The sequence below is a fragment of the Ambystoma mexicanum genome, chromosome 10, assembly GCF_040938575.1.
Source record: "Ambystoma mexicanum isolate Mex_15411 chromosome 10, UKY_AmexF1_1, whole genome shotgun sequence".
NCBI lineage: Eukaryota > Metazoa > Chordata > Amphibia > Caudata > Ambystomatidae > Ambystoma > Ambystoma mexicanum.
In genome coordinates, this window is record NC_090932.1 from 1254152372 (window position 1) to 1254174015 (window position 21644).

Below are 21644 nucleotides of genomic sequence, written 5' to 3' on the forward strand. Positions count from 1 at the left end.
CAGTTCTGCACCAACCTCTCTGCATTCTTCTTTATGTTTGCATTCTGCCATACCGTAGATAGGTGCTGTATTATTTTTTCCGCACAGATGTGAGTAGGGCTGTGGGCCATTGTGACCATTGCAGTCACATAAGAATTTGGCAACATCCAGTTTTTAGTTCCCTTGTCCACCCAACAACCCTCTAAATCTAACTCAGCAGAGCCCTCTGCCCATCCTTGTATCTCATCGGCCGTGGCTTCCGCCTGAATTTCTTTGACAGTGGCAATTCCATCTTCTATCATACAGGGTACTTCCTCAGTCTGAACTGTCATCATTTTATTATTCAAATCAGTGGCAGTTTGTTTCGCAATTCTGTCTGCAAATGCGTTTCCCTCTCCCACTTTGCATGTTACCTTTTTATGTGCCTCGCGTTTCACTATTGCTAGGCGTTTTGGAAACGTGAGTGCAGACAGTAATCGTACAATCAAAGGGCCATGTTGAATTCTGGCCCCATGTGATGTCAAAAAACCTCTCTCCGCCCAGAGTCGACCAAAGTTATGAACCACCCCAAAAGCATACTGACTATCAGTATAGATATTCACGTTCAAATTTTCAGAAATCTCACAGGCTCTGGTCAATGCTATTATTTCTGCGGTTTGTGCCGAGTTGTAGGGAATTATTTTGCTTTCTACAACGTTCTCTAGGGTAGCGATCGCGTAAGCGGCAGTTGTCGTGCCATCAGGTAGTTTAAAACAAGAGCCGTGTAACTCTCCATCTGGCTCTTTTAGTGAGGTGTCACTTAAATCAACTCTCCCCTTCGTTTCTTCCTCAGTGACCATTAAGCAATCATGGGGTGGTGATTCGTTGTCACCAATTTCTTTTATGGGCAGTGGCATTAATTCTAAAGGATTCAAAGCCCTACACCTCATAATTTGGATATTGGGTGCAAACAAGATAATCTCATATCTTGTCAGTCTAGCGGAGGTGAGTGTCATGATCACTGCTTCCAAGGAGCTAGGACCAGCCCAACGTCCTTGGAAGCAGGCCCCTAACCTTCATCCTAGGCACCAGCCGGTCCCCACTGGGACCTTTTGGACCTTGTCCTGGCGCCGGTGGCACCAGGCTCATCAAAGTCACTGGTCCCGGCACTGGAAGCGCCGGGCTCATAATTTGTATGAAGATGCTTGGGTGGACTTACCTGCAGCAGACCATGCTGCTTACTTACCAGCCACATAGGAATCCTCTGTGAGCCGGGACTACTTTCTTACCTGGGTGGGGCAAGCTCCACTCCCTGGATACAACACTGGAACTCTTCTGGAACAGGAACTCTTTTCTTACCTAGGCGAGGCCGCGGAGGAAGACGCCTCATCACTCCAAGGCTATTTAAACCACACCCGATTGATGAAACGTGCTTCGCGTTATTCTGCATCCGCAGCAGAAGGCTCACCGTGTCTGTTCCAGTTTTCTTCTTTCCGATCCTGAACCTGCAAGAACAAACGCTTACCATTCCTGTATCCAGCATTCAGTAGCACCTGCAAAGACAAGAAACAACAGGTTAGCACGGCAACCTTCACGCGCAGCCCTTTCCTCACCTGATCCATCGGCAGCTACCATCTCTTCACGCTGCTCCTCCGCCTGTGAAGACGAAAGCATAGTTATTCCTGTGTGGAATTACTTACCGGCACTCCGCGAATTCCGGTTTTCTTCAACGCTGCAAGCCTGCACCTGAAAGACAAAAGAAGAGACATTAGACAGGTATTTTACTTACGCGCCATCGCGCCCGCCACAATAGGGCGCCTGCAAATACTCCGGCGTTTCCAGCGTCTCTTCAACACCCGAACTCACAACTGCAAGGGAAAAGAGACAGTTAGAGAGCTTTTGAAAAGCAGGCAACCGGCATTTACTTACGCATTTCCAAGCGCTTCATTCCAAGACTCTGGCTCGAACTTCGGCTTTCTTCACACCATCTTCTACCTCAAGAGCCCTGCAAGACAAATAGAAAAAGCATTATACAGAGCCCTGTTCCACATTAACGTGCCCACGCACCTAAAGACTGTAAGGACTTAAAAGGTGTCCGGAAACTCACCGTTCGTGCAGTTAACGACGGTAGCAATCCTCTGATGTCAAGAGGCCTAAGTTTCACCCAGTGAAGGAACTGGCAACGGCACCCTGCACCAGACGCAGATGGAGAGTCCAGCATTCACCTATCTAAGGTGAGCACGTTGACCTTGGGGCTCCACGGAAAAGCGAGGAAGGGAAAGGGAGAGAGATACCAGACAACCCCAGATCATTAACCCCATATTCTTTCACCTGCAGATATCTCACTCTTCGAGTTAGACACACAGTGCGAAGAGGCTCAGCCCCGGAAGCCAATCGAGTCCTGCACTTCGCTTTTCGAGTCACAGACACCATCCTGCCAAGACCGGCGCCTCCGTGGGAATCAGGTGAGCGTTACAGAACGCGAAGCCCACCGCAAAACTCCTACCCAGGCGCAATGGAAACCTCGGATACTGATCAATTGGCCCAGTTGCTTGGGGAACTAAGAGCAGAAGTACATGCAGCTCGTCAGGAAACAAACGCTCTAAGAAGAGAGCTGATAATATCCAAGGAGCGAACAGAGGACCTCGCTAGGCAATTGCTACAAACGCAGGCAGGACAAACACCTTTGCCCGCTCCAGGAGGAAATTATCCTTCAGCATCCTCCTCAAATCCAGTGCAAATCGATCTACCCGGTAATGTGCCCTTGGCTCCGCCCGAACGCTTTTCTGGTGACCCAAAGAGATTTGCAGTGTTCATTAACCAGTGCCGCCTACACTTCTTATGTAGACCAGCTGCCTTCCCAACAGATCAGGCCAAGGTGGCTTTTGTGCTTTCTTATCTCAGTGGCAGTGCCGCAGATTGGTCGATCCCTTTAGTCACTCAGGATGATCCGGTTCTTCATGATTTCCAGGCCTTCCAGTCCAGCATGGAGAAACTGTTCGCAAGACATGCACAAGGGCAGGCCTTGGACAATGAACTCCTTTCGTTACGACAGGGTAATCAAGACCTCTTGACTTACATTGCCTCATTCAACAGACTTATAGTGGAAACTCAATGGCCTGAGGATAAAAGAATAACGCTTTTCTACAGAGGCCTGCGTGGAGAGCTCAAGGATGTGTTAGCTCAAGTTGTGAATCCTCCACAAGAATGCTCAGACTATATTGACTTAGTTGTTCAATTGGACCACAGATTACAGAACAGAAAGGCTGATCGTTCCAAATTTGATACCCGAGTGTTTTCTAAACCGCAGACCTCTACTAGGGGAGCTGACACCGTGGAACCCATGCAAATAGGGGGCATGAAAGGACCTTTAACCCAAAAAGAGCGAGAAATGAGAAGACAGCTGCAATTATGCCTCTATTGCGGAAACTCGGGGCACTTTCTTCGAGACTGTCCGGTGAAACCAGCTAAGAAGGCTGTAGGAGCCGCAGGTACCTGTTCCACAAATTCTGAGCAGGGAAACGACCTAGCCCGACAAGTGTAGAGGTCCTCTTGCCGAGCGTTAAAATCTGTTCCATGACCTCCCATTTCGTGGTGCCTATGGTCCTCATTAGCCCTGAATGTCCGGATCGTTTGCATGCAATTGAAGCTTACATCGACAGCGGAGCAATCGGTAATTATGTGGACCGTGAAATGGTATCAAGGATGAATCTACCTCTTGTCCCTAAGGCAGTAAAAGACGTCATTACTACAGTGGATGGCACGGAGATAGCCTCCGGACCAGTAACTCACGCCACCCAAGAAGTGACGTTAGTGAGCCAAGAGGGACAACGGGAGAAAATCGTGTTCGATGTGATCAAGGCCCCTCAGTTCCAGATCATTCTGGGAATTCCTTGGTTAGAGAAGCACAATCCTCAGATCGATTGGCGAGCAAAGACGGTTCAGTTTCCAGAATGTATCTCCACTTGTTATCCTCGGCCTGATGTTTCACTGGCGGCAATCTCTTCTGAGGTTCCCAAACTACCTCCCGAATACCAGGAATTCCAAGACGTCTTTCGGAAGGACCAAGCTAACACCCTGCCTCCTCATAGGTCTTACGACTGTCAAATAGATCTGATACCCGGAACAACTCCTCCTTGCAGTAGGATTTATGCCCTCACCGAGCCAGAGAATCTTCACCTCAGACAATATCTGGACCAATACCTAGCTAACGGATTTATCCGTCCTTCAAAATCTCCAGCTTCCTCGGCTTTGTTCTTCGTTCCGAAAAAAGGAAGGAGACCTTAGGACTTGTATAGATTACCGCGCCCTGAATCAAATCACTGTTAAAAACAGATACCCGTTACCTTTGATCCCTGAACTCCTGGACCAAGTCAAAGACGCATGTATATATACAAAGTTGGATGTCAGAGGAGCCTACCACTTGGTACGAATAAAAGAGGGCGATGAATGGAAGACGGCCTTCCGCACCAAGTATGGGCTGTTTGAATATCAAGTTATGCCCTTTGGACTATGCAACGCTCCTGCCGCCTTCCAGTTTTTTATGAATGATGTCCTTAGAGAACTCATAGATGTGTGTGTTGTTGTCTACATTGATGACATCCTCGTCTATTCATCATCTGAAGAGGAACATCAGAAACACGTTAAAGAGGTCCTCGAGAGATTACATCAACATAACCTTTTTGCTAAGCTTGAAAAATGCGTTTTAAACGTAACTGAAGTTGAGTTCCTGGGATTCATATTGTCACCAAACGGAGTCCATATGGATTCAAAGAAAGTCGATGCAATCATCAAGTGGCCTTCACCAACCTCTGTAAAAGGAGTTCAAAGCATGTTAGGCTTCGCTAACTTTTACCGCAGGTTCATTCCTGAATTCTCTCGAATAGTCCAGCCCATCACCGCTCTATTAAAGAAAAACAAACGTTTTGAGTGGTCTACCGAGGCGGAACAAGCTTTTCAGGACTTAAAAGCTAAATTCATCTCTGCACCTGTTCTAAAACACCCTCGCCCAGAACTCCCCTACATCGTAGAAACAGATGATTCTAGTCTTGCTATGGGGGCAGTTTTATCACAAAGAGATCCGGTCACACACCAATTACATCCTGTAGCCTTTTGGTCCCGCAAATTCTCGGCTCCCGAGATCAACTATTCAATTACAGACAAGGAACTTTTAGCTATCAGATCAGCCTTTAAAGCCTGGCGGCATTATCTTTTGGGAGCCAGACACACAGTCACCGTAATGACAGATCACCGCAATTTACAATATCTGAAGACGGCCAAAGCTCAGTCTTCCAGGCAGCTCCGCTGGGCTCTGTTTTTGGCTGAGTTTGACTTTATAATTACTTATCGACCAGGCAGTAAAAACGGAAAAGCAGATGCCCTCTCCCGGATAGGAATAGATGAACACTTGACCAATCCTGAACCAATACCCATAATCCCAGAACAAAGGATTTTGGGCTTGGTCAGCGCTCAATCCTTTGAAGACATCGAGACTACAGTCAAATCACTCCTAACTCCGGCAGAATTACAGGACTGGCAATTCAAGGGGAAGGATTTCTCAGTGGACCAAGACCTACCAAATTTCCGAGGACGATTGTACTTGCCCTGTGAGAAAATACAAAAACAGGTAATCTCCTGTTATCACGACTCATTAATGGAGGGTCACCCTGGCATTACCAAAACCATGGAAAAGGTCAAAAGACATTTCTGGTGGCCATCATGGAAGAAGGATATTAGAGACTTTGTAATCTCCTGCGGTGTGTGTGCTCAGAATAAAAGTCAGAAGGAGAAACCAGCCGGCCTCTTACACCCACTAGACATCCCTCCCTGTCCATGGCATACCCTGTCCATGGATTTCATCACGGACTTACCTCCATGCTCAGGGTATAATACCATTTTAGTAGTCGTGGATCTATTCTCCAAGATGGCTCACTTCATTCCCCTGAAGGGCCTACCTTCAGGTTCAGTATTAGCCCGAGAATTCTTAGAAAACATTGTTCGGTTACACGGTTTTCCCTCGGTTTTGGTCTCCGATAGGGGAAGTCAATTCATCTCCCACTTTTGGCGAAGTTGCTGTCGCTTAGCCCAAATTGATGTGAGACTTTCAACCAGTCACCATCCCCAAACTGACGGACAAACAGAGAGGACAAATCAAACTCTGGAGCAATATTTACGTTGCATGCTCCAACAAACTGAAAACCCTTGGAAGGATATCCTTTGGATCGCTGAATACGCTTATAACAATTCCACCCATTCTGGAACCGGGAAGACTCCCTTCTTCCTATTATACGGAAACCATCCTAGGACCTCTAACCTGGATCCTCCCCAAGAATTCGAAACACCTGCTGTGGATCACTTGCACTCAGTGATCACTCGTACTTTTAAAGAAGCCACTGCCCATCTGCAAAGAGCTAAAGCTCTATACAAGAAAGGAGCGGATCAACACCGTAAAGAGGCCCCTCACTACGCAGTGGGAGATCAGGTCTGGTTATCCACTAAGCACCTGCCTCTAAAAGGACCCCGCACCTTCATCCCGAGATACTTAGGACCCTATCTCATCTCTGCCATAATTAATCCGGTGGCTGTCAAATTGGAATTGCCTTCGCATATGAAAATACATCCAGTATTCCATGTCTCCTTACTAAAACCAGTACAACCAGAAACCCGATTGACCGAACTCCCAGAACCTGTTCTAGTGGATGGAGAACTCGAGTTCGAAGTAAAGAACATCCTAGACTCCAAAATCTCCAAATCTAAATTATATTACCTGGTTGATTGGAAAGGATACGGCCCCCAGGAAAGGTCTTGGGAACCCTCAGAACATGTCCACGCACCTCGTCTGGTCAAGAAATTCCATCTGAATCACCCCCGACAAGCCAAAACCCCCGGAGAAGACACGCTTAGGAGGGGCCTTGAGGGGGGGTGCTGTCATGATCACTGCTTCCAAGGAGCTAGGACCAGCCCAACGTCCTTGGAAGCAGGCCCCTAACCTTCATCCTAGGCACCAGCCGGTCCCCACTGGGACCTTTTGGACCTTGTCCTGGCGCCGGTGGCACCAGGCTCATCAAAGTCACTGGTCCCGGCACTGGAAGCGCCGGGCTCATAATTTGTATGAAGATGCTTGGGTGGACTTACCTGCAGTAGACCATGCTGCTTACTTACCAGCCACATAGGAATCCTCTGTGAGCCGGGACTACTTTCTTACCTGGGTGGGGCAAGCTCCACTCCCTGGATACAACACTGGAACTCTTCTGGAACAGGAACTCTTTTCTTACCTAGGCGAGGCCGCGGAGGAAGACGCCTCATCACTCCAAGGCTATTTAAACCACACCCGATTGATGAAAAGTGCTTCGCGTTATTCTGCATCCGCAGCAGAACGCTCACCGTGTCTGTTCCAGTTTTCTTCTTTCCGATCCTGAACCTGCAAGAACAAACGCTTACCATTCCTGTATCCAGCATTCAGTAGCACCTGCAAAGACAAGAAACAACAGGTTAGCACGGCAACCTTCACGCGCAGCGCTTTCCTCACCTGATCCATCGGCAGCTACCATCTCTTCACGCTGCTCCTCCGCCTGTGAAGACGAAAGCATAGTTATTCCTGTGTGGAATTACTTACCGGCACTCCGCGAATTCCGGTTTTCTTCAACGCTGCAAGCCTGCACCTGAAAGACAAAAGAAGAGACATTAGACAGGTATTTTATTTACGCGCCATCGCGCCCCCCACAATAGGGCGCCTGCAAATACTCCGCCGTTTCCAGCGTCTCTTCAACACCCGAACTCACAACTGCAAGGGAAAAGAGACAGTTAGAGAGCTTTTGAAAAGCAGGAAACCGGCATTTACTTACGCATTTCCAAGCGCTTCATTCCAAGACTCTGGCTCGAACTTCGGCTTTCTTCACACCATCTTCTACCTCAAGAGCCCTGCAAGACAAATAGAAAAAGCATTATACAGAGCCCTGTTCCACATTAACGTGCCCACGCACCTAAAGACTGTAAGGACTTAAAAGGTGTCCAGAAACTCACCGTTCGTGCAGTTAACGACGGTAGCAATCCTCTGATGTCAAGAGGGATAAGTTTCACCCAGTGAAGGAACTGGCAACGGCACCCTGCACCAGACGCAGATGGAGAGTCCAGCATTCACCTATCTAAGGTGAGCACGTTGACCTTGGGGCTCCACGGAAAAGCGAGGAAGGGAAAGGGAGAGAGATACCCGACAACCCCAGATCATTAACCCCATATTCTTTCACCTGCAGATATCTCACTCTTCGAGTTAGACACACAGTGCGAAGAGGCTCAGCCCCGGAAGCCAATCGAGTCCTGCACTTCGCTTTTCGAGTCACAGACACCATCCTGCCAAGACCGGCGCCTCCGTGGGAATCAGGTGAGCGTTACAGAACGCAAAGCACACCGCAAAACTCCTACCCAGGCGCAATGGAAACCTCGGATACTGATCAATTGGCCCAGTTGCTTGGGGAACTAAGAGCAGAAGTACATGCAGCTCGTCAGGAAACAAACGCTCTAAGAAGAGAGCTGATAATATCCAAGGAGCGAACAGAGGACCTCGCTAGGCAATTGCTACAAACGCAGGCAGGACAAACACCTTTGCCCGCTCCAGGAGGAAATTATCCTTCAGCATCCTCCTCAAATCCAGTGCAAATCGATCTACCCGGTAATGTACCCTTGGCTCCGCCCGAACGCTTTTCTGGTGACCCAAAGAGATTTGCAGTGTTCATTAACCAGTGCCGCCTACACTTCGTATGTAGACCAGCTGCCTTCCCAACAGATCAGGCCAAGGTGGCTTTTGTGCTTTCTTATCTCAGTGGCAGTGTCGCAGATTGGTCGATCCCTTTAGTCACTCAGGATGATCCGGTTCTTCATGATTTCCAGGCCTTCCAGTCCAGCATGGAGAAACTGTTCGCAAGACATGCACAAGGGCAGGCCTTGGACAATGAACTCCTTTCGTTACGACAGGGTAATCAAGACCTCTTGACTTACATTGCCTCATTCAACAGACTTATAGTGGAAACTCAATGGCCTGAGGATAAAAGAATAACGCTTTTCTACAGAGGCCTGCGTGGAGAGCTCAAGGATGTGTTAGCTCAAGTTGTGAATCCTCCACAAGAATGCTCAGACTATATTGACTTAGTTGTTCAATTGGACCACAGATTACAGAACAGAAAGGCTGATCGTTCCAAATTTGATACCCGAGTGTTTTCTAAACCGCAGACCTCTACTAGGGGAGCTGACACCGTGGAACCCATGCAAATAGGGGGCATGAAAGGACCTTTAACCCAAAAAGAGCGAGAAATGAGAAGACAGCTGCAATTATGCCTCTATTGCGGAAACTCGGGGCACTTTCTTCGAGACTGTCCGGTGAAACCAGCTAAGAAGGCTGTAGGAGCCGCAGATACCTGTACCACAAATTCTGAGCAGGGAAACGACCTAGCCCGACAAGTGTAGAGGTCCTCTTGCCGAGCGTTAAAATCTGTTCCATGACCTTGCATTTCGTGGTGCCTATGGTCCTCATTAGCCCTGAACGTCAAGGATCGTTTGCATGCAATTGAAGCTTACATCGACAGCGGAGCAATCGGTAATTATGTGGACCGTGAAATGGTATCAAGGATTAATCTACCTCTTGTCCCTAAGGCAGTAAAAGACGTCATTACTACAGTGGATGGCACGGAGATAGCCTCCGGACCAGTAACTCACGCCACCCAAGAAGTGACGTTAGTGAGCCAAGAGGGACAACGGGAGAAAATCGTGTTCGATGTGATCAAGGCCCCTCAGTTCCAGATCATTCTGGGAATTCCTTGGTTAGAGAAGCACAATCCTCAGATCGATTGGCGAGCAAAGACGGTTCAGTTTCCAGAATGTATCTCCACTTGTTATCCTCGGCCTGATGTTTCACTGGCGGCAATCTCTTATGAGGTTCCCAAACTACCTCCCGAATACCAGGAATTCCAAGACGTCTTTCGGAAGGACCAAGCTAACACCCTGCCTCCTCATAGGTCTTACGACTGTCAAATAGATCTGATACCCGGAACAACTCCTCCTTGCAGTAGGATTTATGCCCTCACCGAGCCAGAGAATCTTCACCTCAGACAATATCTGGACCAATACCTAGCTAACGGATTTATCCGTCCTTCAAAATCTCCAGCTTCCTCGGCTTTGTTCTTCGTTCCGAAAAAAGGAAGACCTTAGGACTTGTCTAGATTACCGCGCCCTGAATCAAATCACTGTTAAAAACAGATACCCGTTACCTTTGATCCCTGAACTCCTGGACCAAGTCAAAGACGCATGTATATATACAAAGTTGGATCTCAGAGGAGCCTACCACTTGTTACGAATAAAACAGGGCGATGAATGGAAGACGGCCTTCCGCACCAAGTATGGGCTGTTTGAATATCAAGTTATGCCCTTTGGACTATGCAACGCTCCTGCCGCCTTCCAGTTTTTTATGAATGATGTCCTTAGAGAACTCATAGATGTGTGTGTTGTTGTCTACATTGATGACATCCTCGTCTATTCATCATCTGAAGAGGAACATCAGAAACACGTTAAAGAGGTCCTCGAGAGATTACGTCACCATAACCTTTTTGCTAAGCTTGAAAAATGCGTTTTCAACGTAACTGAAGTTGAGTTCCTGGGATTCATATTGTCACCAAACGGAGTCCATATGGATTCAAAGAAAGTCGATGCAATCATCAAGTGGCCTTCACCAACCTCTGTAAAAGGAGTTCAAAGCATGTTAGGCTTCGCTAACTTTTACCGCAGGTTCATTCCTGAATTCTCTCGAATAGTCCAGCCCATCACCGCTCTATTAAAGAAAAACAAACGTTTTGAGTGGTCTACCTAGGCGGAACAAGCTTTTCAGGACTTAAAAGCTAAATTCATCTCTGCACCTGTTCTAAAACACCCTCGCCCAGAACTCCCCTACATCGTAGAAACAGATGCTTCTAGTCTTGCTATGGGGGCAGTTTTATCACAAAGAGATCCGGTCACACACCAATTACATCCTGTAGCCTTTTGGTCCCGCAAATTCTCGGCTCCCGAGATCAATTATTCAATTACAGACAAGGAACTTTTAGCTATCAGATCAGCCTTTAAAGCCTGGCGGCATTATCTTTTGGGAGCCAAACACACAGTCACCGTAATGACAGATCACCGCAACTTACAATATCTGAAGACGGCCAAAGCTCAGTCTTCCAGGCAGCTCCGCTGGGCTCTGTTTTTGGCTGAGTTTGACTTTATAATTACTTATCGACCAGGCAGTAAAAACGGAAAAGCAGATGCCCTCTCCCGGATGGGAATAGATGAACACTTGACCAATCCTGAACCAATACCCATAATCCCAGAACAAAGGATTTTGGGCTTGGTCAGCGCTCAATCCTTTGAAGACATCGAGACTACAGTCAAATCACTCCTAACTCTGGCAGAATTACAGGACTGGCAATTCAAGGGGAAGGATTTCTCAGTGGACCAAGACCTACCATATTTCCGAGGACGATTGTACTTGCCCTGTGAGAAAATACAAAAACAGGTAATCTCCTGTTATCACGACTCATTAATGGAGGGTCACCCTGGCATTACCAAAACCATGGAAAAGGTCAAAAGACATTTCTGGTGGCCATCATGGAAGAAGGATATTAGAGACTTTGTAATCTCCTGCGGTGTGTGTGCTCAGAATAAAAGTCAGAAGGAGAAACCAGCCGGCCTCTTACACCCACTAGACATCCCTCCCTGTCCATGGCATACCCTGTCCATGGATTTCATCACGGACTTACCTCCATGCTCAGGGTATAATACCATTTTAGTAGTCGTGGATCTATTCTCCAAGATGGCTCACTTCATTCCCCTGAAGGGCCTACCTTCAGCTTCAGTATTAGCCCGAGAATTCTTAGAAAACATTGTTCGGTTACACGGTTTTCCCTCGGTTTTGGTCTCCGATAGGGGAAGTCAATTCATCTCCCACTTTTGGCGAAGTTGCTGTCGCTTAGCCCAAATTGATGTGAGACTTTCAACCAGTCACCATCCCCAAACTGACGGACAAACCGAGAGGACAAATCAAACTCTGGAGCAATATTTACGTTGCATGCTCCAACAAACTGAAAACCCTTGGAAGGATATCCTTTGGATCGCTGAATACGCTTATAACAATTCGACCCATTCTGGAACCGGGAAGACTCCCTTCTTCCTATTATACGGAAACCATCCTAGGACCTCTAACCTGGATCCTCCCCAAGAATTCGAAACACCTGCTGTGGATCACTTGCACTCAGTGATCACTCGTACTTTTAAAGAAGCCACTGCCCATCTGCAAAGAGCTAAAGCTCTATACAAGAAAGGAGCGGATCAACACCGTAAAGAGGCCCCTCACTACGCAGTGGGAGATCAGGTCTGGTTATCCACTAAGCACCTGCCTCTAAAAGGACCCCGCACCTTCATCCCGAGATACTTAGGACCCTATCTCATCTCTGCCATAATTAATCCGGTGGCTGTCAAATTGGAATTGCCTTCGCATATGAAAATACATCCAGTATTCCATGTCTCCTTACTAAAACCAGTACAACCAGAAACCCGATTGACCGAACTCCCAGAACCTGTTCTAGTGGATGGAGAACTCGAGTTCGAAGTAAAGAACATCCTAGACTCCAAAATCTCCAAATCTAAATTATATTACCTGGTTGATTGGAAAGGATACGGCCCTCAGGAAAGGTCTTGGGAACCCTCAGAACATGTCCACGCACCTCGTCTGGTCAAGGAATTCCATCTGAATCACCCCGACAAGCCAAAACCCCCGGAGAAGACACGCTTAGGAGGGGCCTTGAGGGGGGGTGCTGTCGTGATCACTGCTTCCAAGGAGCTAGGACCAGCCCAACGTCCTTGGAAGCAGGCCCCTAACCTTCATCCTAGGCACCAGCCGGTCCCCACTGGGACCTTTTGGACCTTGTCCTGGCGCCGGTGGCACCAGGCTCATCAAAGTCACTGGTCCCGGCACTGGAAGCGCCGGGCTCATAATTTGTATGAAGATGCTTGGGTGGACTTACCTGCAGCAGACCATGCTGCTTACTTACCAGCCACATAGGAATCCTCTGTGAGCCGGGACTACTTTCTTACCTGGGTGGGGCAAGCTCCACTCCCTGGATACAACACTGGAACTCTTCTGGAACAGGAACTCTTTTCTTACCTAGGCGAGGCCGCGGAGGAAGACGCCTCATCACTCCAAGGCTATTTAAACCACACCCGATTGATGAAAAGTGCTTCCCGTTATTCTGCATCCGCAGCAGAACGCTCACCGTGTCTGTTCCAGTTTTCTTCTTTCCGATCCTGAACCTGCAAGAACAAACGCTTACCATTCCTGTATCCAGCATTCAGTAGCACCTGCAAAGACAAGAAACAACAGGTTAGCACGGCAACCTTCACGCGCAGCGCTTTCCTCACCTGATCCATCGGCAGCTACCATCTCTTCACGCTGCTCCTCCGCCTGTGAAGACGAAAGCATAGTTATTCCTGTGTGGAATTACTTACCGGCACTCCGCGAATTCCGGTTTTCTTCAACGCTGTAAGCCTGCACCTGAAAGACAAAAGAAGAGACATTAGACAGGTATTTTACTTATGCGCCATCGCGCCCGCCACAATAGGGCGCCTGCAAATACTCCGGCGTTTCCAGCGTCTCTTCAACACCCGAACTCACAACTGCAAGGGAAAAGAGACAGTTAGAGAGCTTTTGAAAAGCAGGCAACCGGCATTTACTTACGCATTTCCAAGCGCTTCATTCCAAGACTCTGGCTCGAACTTCGGCTTTCTTCACACCATCTTCTACCTCAAGAGCCCTGCAAGACAAATAGAAAAAGCATTATACAGAGCCCTGTTCCACATTAACGTGCCCACGCACCTAAAGACTGTAAGGACTTAAAAGGTGTCCGGAAACTCACCGTTCGTGCAGTTAACGACGGTAGCAATCCTCTGATGTCAAGAGGCCTAAGTTTCACCCAGTGAAGGAACTGGCAACGGCACCCTGCACCAGACGCAGATGGAGAGTCCAGCATTCACCTATCTAAGGTGAGCACGTTGACCTTGGGGCTCCACGGAAAAGCGAGGAAGGGAAAGGGAGAGAGATACCCGACAACCCCAGATCATTAACCCCATATTCTTTCACCTGCAGATATCTCACTCTTCGAGTTAGACACACAGTGCGAAGAGGCTCAGCCCCGGAAGCCAATCGAGTCCTGCACTTCACTTTTCGAGTCACAGACACCATCCTTGCCAAGACCGGCGCCTCCGTGGGAATCAGGTGAGCGTTACAGTGAGGTGTTGCGCATGTGTCCTATTTAATAGGACATCTATGGCATGTGGCACCATCAGAATTAAAGTATGCCCCAATACCATCCCTTCCGTTTGTTTCACCGATGCAGCAGCCGCCGCGACAGATCGCAAACATCGTGGTAGTGTGTGTTCTACAGGGTCCAGCGCAGAAGAAAAATAGCCGCACGGCCTATTTCTTCCACCTTGTTCCTGTGTCAAAACAGCTAATGCACATCCTTCATTCTCGCATACAAATACTCTAAAACATTTTTCATAATTTGGCATGCCCAAAACTGGAGCAGAACATAATGCAGTTTTCAATTGATCAAACGCTCTCTGGCATTTTTCATTCCATTGCAAAGGCATCACCGCATCCTTCCTAGTTAATAGCACCATTGGCTTCACAATTAATGCAAAATTACCGATCCACTGCCGGCAATAAGAAGCCATGCCTATTATGGCTCTGACTCCTTTCTGTGTCTTTTGAATAGGTATACAAGAAATAATTTCTATGCGTTCTGGCGTTAGCCTTCTCCCCTCTTTCGAAAGTAGGTAGCCCAAATAAGCTACCTCCTTTCGATTATATTGAAACTTCTTCAAACTAGCTTTATGGCCATGTGCCCCTAGGTGTGACAGTAGTAATATGGTGCTCTTTTTCCAAATCTCTTCTGTATCAGCAGCGATCAACAGATCATCTATATATTGCAATAGTACACACCCCACTGGTAATTCTAGCATGTCTAGCTGCTCTTTTAACGCTCTACTGTAAATACTTAGACTTTCCGTATAACCTTGTGGAATGCGCGTGAATGTGAATGATCGTCCCCCTAATGTGAACGCGAACAAATATCTACTGTCCTTGTCCACCGGAATGCTAAAGAACGCGTTTTTTAAATCTATTATGCTAAAGTATTCTGCTGAGGCAGGTATCATTGTCAATATTGTAGTGACGTCTGGGACCAAAGGAAATTGTGGATCTACTACTTTATTTAGCGCGCGCAAATCAATTATGAAACGATATGGTACTTCATTGCCTCCTTTCTTAAACACTGGAAGAATCGGGCTGTTACATGTACTACCTGTAATTTCTTCAATGACTCCTAATTTCACCAAATCTGAAACAATACTTTTCAATCCTTTCTCTCCGTTAGCCGAAATTTTATACTGGGGAATTCTTGGCAGTGTAACTCCTTCTTTCAAAATGATCCTCACTGGCTCTATCTTCAAGCATCCTACATCGTTGTCATGCATCGCTCATATACAGGTTGGCACTTCTCTTAACTCTCCTGGCAAGGTTTCAGACATGAATTCTGACACAGGGGTATTTTGTGGCCAAATCGTTAGAAACACCCCGTCTGACGTACAATGTATAATCGCACCTAGCTTTTTCAATAAATTCAATCCCAACAAGTTCTCCCCACAATTGTCTGTTAAAAGGAAAGGACAATGTTCAGTGAATGGTCCTATACTAACTGGGACTAGTTGGGACACTGGGTTTATGACTGGTGTACCTGCGAACCCTACGGAAACATTCTTTTGCCCTGACAGTGGTAAATCCGGAACCAAGTGATGGTCTATTGAACACTTTTGTGCTCCTGTATCTATAAGGAAGCGGTGCTCCTTATTCCCGACTCCCATTTCCACATAGGGTCCTATCTGATTCACGGGAATGGACACTGGTTCCGACCCCTGCCCTTGGCTGTCCTATTGGGGAAATAACACATTGTCCGATGTGTAGTCACTACTATTACTATAATACGTATTTAGATGCGTATTGAAAATGTTCCCATTCTTTCTTCTATTTCCCCCACTCTGATTCCCATATTGTTGGTTTTGCTGACCCTGACTCTGGTTAGGAGTACTTTGGTTTTGGCCTTGGTTTTGATTACCTTTATTATTGTGGTGCTGCTGCATACTATTCCTATTTGGTCCATTCGCTCCTTGGTGCCCTCTGTGCCGTCTTCTCTGACCAGATCCATTTCTATTCTGTAAATGTAGACATTGCGCTCGCCAGTGTCCTTCCTTCTTACAGTAAGCACACTGATTTGGTCCCAATGGCCCCCCATGCATATTCAAATTACTCCTCCCATGTGCGTTGCCTCTTCCTCTATTACGTCCTGCTGCTTGCTGCAGTAACACCCTTGTTTTCAGATTTACTCTATCTTTCTCCTCCTGGTCCTTTCCCGCATTCACTCTCGTCTCATAATATTGGGCCATGTGTAATACCTCACCCAGCATTTTTGCTTGCCATGCACTTTCTGATGTCATTATTAGGTTCTGAATTGGGAGTCTCAACCCCCTTACATATTTATCAACAAATAGCCTCTTCCCCGCTTCACGTCTACCTGACCTTCTTAGACTCTCAGTCCACTCCTCCTCCTCCTCCTTTTCTTCCGCTACTTCACCTTTTGATTTATGCCTGCGCGCATGCTTCGCTCTACTTCTAAATCAGAGCATTGCTTCCCTTCTCCAGTCCTTAACAATATCAAATGTTGCGGGACGTGCTTTCTTTCTTATCAACACTCTTTCCAAATTATCTATTCTCGCTATCTCAAAACTACCATTTATCGGCCACTGATGGTCTTGTTGCTTTCTGGTTTGCCTATGCCAAGTCTCACAGAATATTATCTCTTCCACACCATACTTTACATACATCTCATACGCCGGCGTTCCCCCAGGTGGTGCAATTTGGCCATCTTCCAAAGATTGTCTATCACAGCGGAAAAACCCCACTAGGGTGGACAATACCCCAGGCATGTTTCAACCTTCCCCCTGGTTAATCAACCTTACCTAGGGCATTTGATTTTGCAAAGTCGACTCTCAACCAATATCAGGATTACTTTGAATCGGGGAATGACTCACCTGATAAATCAATTTGTCCTCCAGGACACAATTCGTCTGTATACTGACGCAACCAATGACGTTGTGTCTGTGTTTCTTGGCTTCCGTCTCGTTTCGGGACCCTCGCCTCCTTGTTCTCTAGCAAGATACGTTGATCAGGGATCAAGTGTGTGCAGATCTGCAAAGCAATCTCTCATCACTTCTACAGGGCGCCCCGAACACCTCTTGATCCTGGCTCGATCGTCCCGTCCTAGTCGTTCTCCGCCTTTACTCAATTACAACGTACACGATGGAACAAGTGGGGGAGTGTCCCTATTCGGGCGCCATCTTGAAAGGGGCCCCTAGCGGTCCCGCACGACTATGGAAACAAGGCAAGTTATCACCACACACGATAGATACGCCAGACACGAGATTGTATTCCCAAAGCTAGGGTTTATTGCAAAGCAAATAGTTTCAGTTGGTCAACTCGGTCTCACGCCCCGCGACGTATATCTCTAGAACTCGAGGGATGCAAGTGAGCGAATTACGTACATCAGTTACATATATACAAAATGCATATCATACAATCAGCTGTGACATGTTTAACACCCCCCTTTATTGGGTTTCTTTGAACTTGGTTTGATGGACACTTTCGACGAATATGACACCTTCAAATATCTATTCTAGTAACAATATGCAACTTTGCAAGTGCAGAGACATCTTTTACTTGTTGAACAGAACACAGTGCTTCTGTTCTTGGAAGCAAGCTACATACGGGGAAAGAGTCACATTCCAGACCTTGCTATCTAGGAGGTGCTATTCGTGTCCTGGGAGCCGACACGCTCTACAGGGCTCGGTAAAGGGGGGCCATAAGAAGAGCATAATTCAAGCCTTTAGCTGCTTTATTATAACATATTCTACCATATAACGAGACTGGCTGGCAGCTGTGAAATGATTAAATGCCCTGCGGCTCTGCTTCAAGGCTACATTTGGGAGGGAGCAGAGCATTCCTTCCCGGCGCTGCCTACGTTGTTTTTCAACAAACTCTTATTAGCCTCACGGCCCTGCGGCCTTGTCCTTTCACGTTCAGACAACAATATTATCAGTTGAGCAGTGTAAGCAGAAAAATGTGCTGCGAAGCAATTTGAACAGAAAGCAATGGGCAATTGTTAGAAAACAAAATGGCGATCCTTGTTAGATTAAAATGGCCGTTTATTGGTAAACTCGTAAACCTGTATTTCTATCGTATTGCGCATGAGACGGTTGGCCTTCGGCCACCAAAATACGTTTGCCGTCAATCATGAGAGGTATCCATTTTTCTAGACTGACAAACCCTCTTTTGGCCATATGCCAAACGTCTCATTCATCTATTGTATCCTCCTCTGATGACGATAAGTCCGAAGCACTTCTGTCGGAATCTTGCATGCTATTATAAGCATCATCATCTTCATTAATATCTATAGCCACTAATTCTTTCACTGTTTTTATTTTATGTGTGTCTCTGTCATCCCGGCCATAAGTTTGTTTTCTTTTTGTTATCAGATGCATACATCCCTTCGTACATCCCTCAGTTACCTCAGTGTAAACTAATGGTAGGCAGTGTATGCAACAACAGCACATTATGAATATTCCAAACACCACTACTAATATCGAGATCAACTTCCATCCCCAAGAACGCAGTATTCCCCAAAACCAGGACTCTATTCCCCAGCCCCCTTCTCCAGTAGGGAGTTCGGAGCTTAGGACATGCATTTTCTTTATTGCTTCAAAAATCATAGGGGAATAGTCATCTACAAATACACAGCACGCTGATCCCACAATCTTGCAAATTCCCCCACGATCAACCAGGATCACATCGAGAGCCATTCTATTTTGCAGCGTCATTAACCTGATTCCTTTTTCTTCCAACGTCATGTTAAATAGTATATCTGTCGTGTTTATGGTATTTTTTAGTATTCTGGACAGCTGCCTTATGTTATAGGAGTTCACTATCTGGGACAAGAATGGAATGAATGATTTTGCTAAGTCAGTCGCTATCAAAACACCTTCGCTACTCCTTTTGGTTCTAGATCTGGATAGTCTGGCCATGTCTGCTGTTTCTAAGAGGAACACTCCCGGGAACAGTAAACCTAGGTAACATGTACCTCCCCAGTTTCTGGGCAACCAAGGATATGCTTTCTCTCCACATATAAAATAGACTGGATCTCCCACATATACTGGTTCTATTTCCCATTTTAATACCACCGTATTCATGCATCCAGTAAATGTTCCTACTGAATAGGAGCCTTTCTTTTTTAGACAAAAAGGGACAGTTCTCGGGTTATAATTCACTGTGTAAGAAGGGGGAACTGCATCTTTGTTCCCGTTTGTTCTTACACGAAACGTCATCACAGATGTGTTAACTGGTGGGGACAATCTATCTTGTCGTGTTATTTTTCGCGTACTTTTTCTGGTAGGTTCTGGGGTCATCACTTGTGCTTTATGGAATATGAAACAACCCACAGGCCTCATAATTATTTCCTCAAACTCATTCATGTTTGTTCTGTCTAATTGACCCGTACTACTCTTATTCCACTTTCCATAGAACATTGCACTTAAAAATGCACTGCACGCAGAACTTAATGGCAATGGTTGTACATACCACCCTATTCCTTTCCCTGCATGCTGCAGTAAATGGGCGCATACCCAACAATTATTTTTCTTTAGAATTGCATGCGTCATATTCATGATGAGTAACAGCGTATTGTTCCCATAACCTTCTCTGTGTCTTTCTTCCATTGGGGACAAGGTATAAGAAATCACCTGAACCGGGCTTTCAGTAGTGGATAGATTAACTATTGGTAAAAATATTCCCAATGGGTGTATAGATTCCACATACCATCACACCAACTCTGTCGTTATTGGTGCTACCACACTCATGAAGCACATTATTATTGTCAAAGCCAGCATACAATTTTTTTTACCATGCGTTTTCCCTAGGTTTACAGTCTTTATAACTAACTCACTCTCAGCCGTGGTGCAGGAGGAGGCTGAAACCGGTCTCGACATTTTTCTCACTATCCTTCTTCTTCCTGACAATGTTCGTCGTGGCTATCTCTCTTCGTCGCACTTGTCCGGATGTCAATAAGTTCAAAGGAAGTGTCAACAGTTTAGTCTGCCAGCCCTTTGCAGCCTGGTTTGCTTATTCATTCTAGGCAAGATCACTTATTCTCTCTTATACTGCTCAGAGGACTTGTGAACAGTTCTCTATTGCCTTAGTACCATGTGCGCCCAGCTTGTCCGCTCTGGTTCAGGACACATGTACTTTTTATGATCGCACCGAGGAGCTGCGAGTCTTGAATTGTCCGATTTGCACAATTCTCACGCTTCTCTCTTCTACACCTCTAGTTCCTTCTCCGTCCATGAGCGGAACCAGAGGTTAGCATAAACATCAAAGAACTGTGGACCACTCTGTCTTTCAAGGCCGCAAATCATATCGCCTCACTCCTGGTATTGTGTGATTCGTGAACAGTGCCGGTGCACTTCCAGATCCAGGCTCAGAGTCAGCCTGTGGCGCAATGGCAGATGCTAGTGTGCGCCGCGACAGTGATGCGGATTCGGTCTTTGGCTCTGGCGCAATGGCAAGTGCTGGTGGGCGCTAAAGGGGTACACGTTTTGTATCTGACATTATTTGCAATGCAGATTTCGTGTCGGTCAGCAGTGATATAGGTTCTGCTGGGCAACGTTGGGGCACTCTTTGCCCTTCCCCCTTTTTGGCAATCTCTTCAGGCTTTGTTTCGATTTTCACTTTCCGCTCGGACAGTTTTAGCGGCGGTGGACTGGCAGCAGTTTCTTTCATTTCTGGGACCGCTGTCTCTTTCTGGTTGTCCGGATTGGGCAAATCTTTCAGTGGAGATGGGATCTTTTTGGCATGGGTGGCATGGATCCACAACTTCCTCCCATCCACCCGTATTGCCGTCTGCGTTGCCAGAAGCACTTGATAGGGGCCGCGCCACCTGGGTGCTAACGACAATCTTCTCTCAAAGTTTTTTAGCAGCACCCAGTCGCCTGGCTCCAGCGCGTGCCCTGGACCAGTATATTTTACGGGTAGAGCCTCCTGCACCTGCTGATGAATCAAATGCAATTTCTGCATTAAAAGGCCACAATAAGTGCTAAGTACAGGATGTTCCACTTCACTCAGTCGCCTTGGCTGAGGTGCGCACCAAACATTTGCTGGTCTCCCCATCATGATCTCATACGGGGAGAGCCCAGTTCTAGCCTGTACAGACGTACGCATGCGCAATAACGCTATCGGTAATGCATCCACCCAACTCAACTTGCTCCCTGCACATATCTTGCTAATTTTTGACTTGAGGATTCCGTTGTGCCTCTCAACAAGACCGGCCGAACTCGGATGCCTTGAACTATGAAATCTCTTATCAATCTGAAGACCCGCACATATCTGTAACACCATTGCACCCACAAAATGTGGACCATTATCTGACCATATGACACGGGGCAAGCCAAAACGGGAAAAGTATTCTTTAAGCATTACTTTTGCCGTACTCATTGCTGTGCAGTCT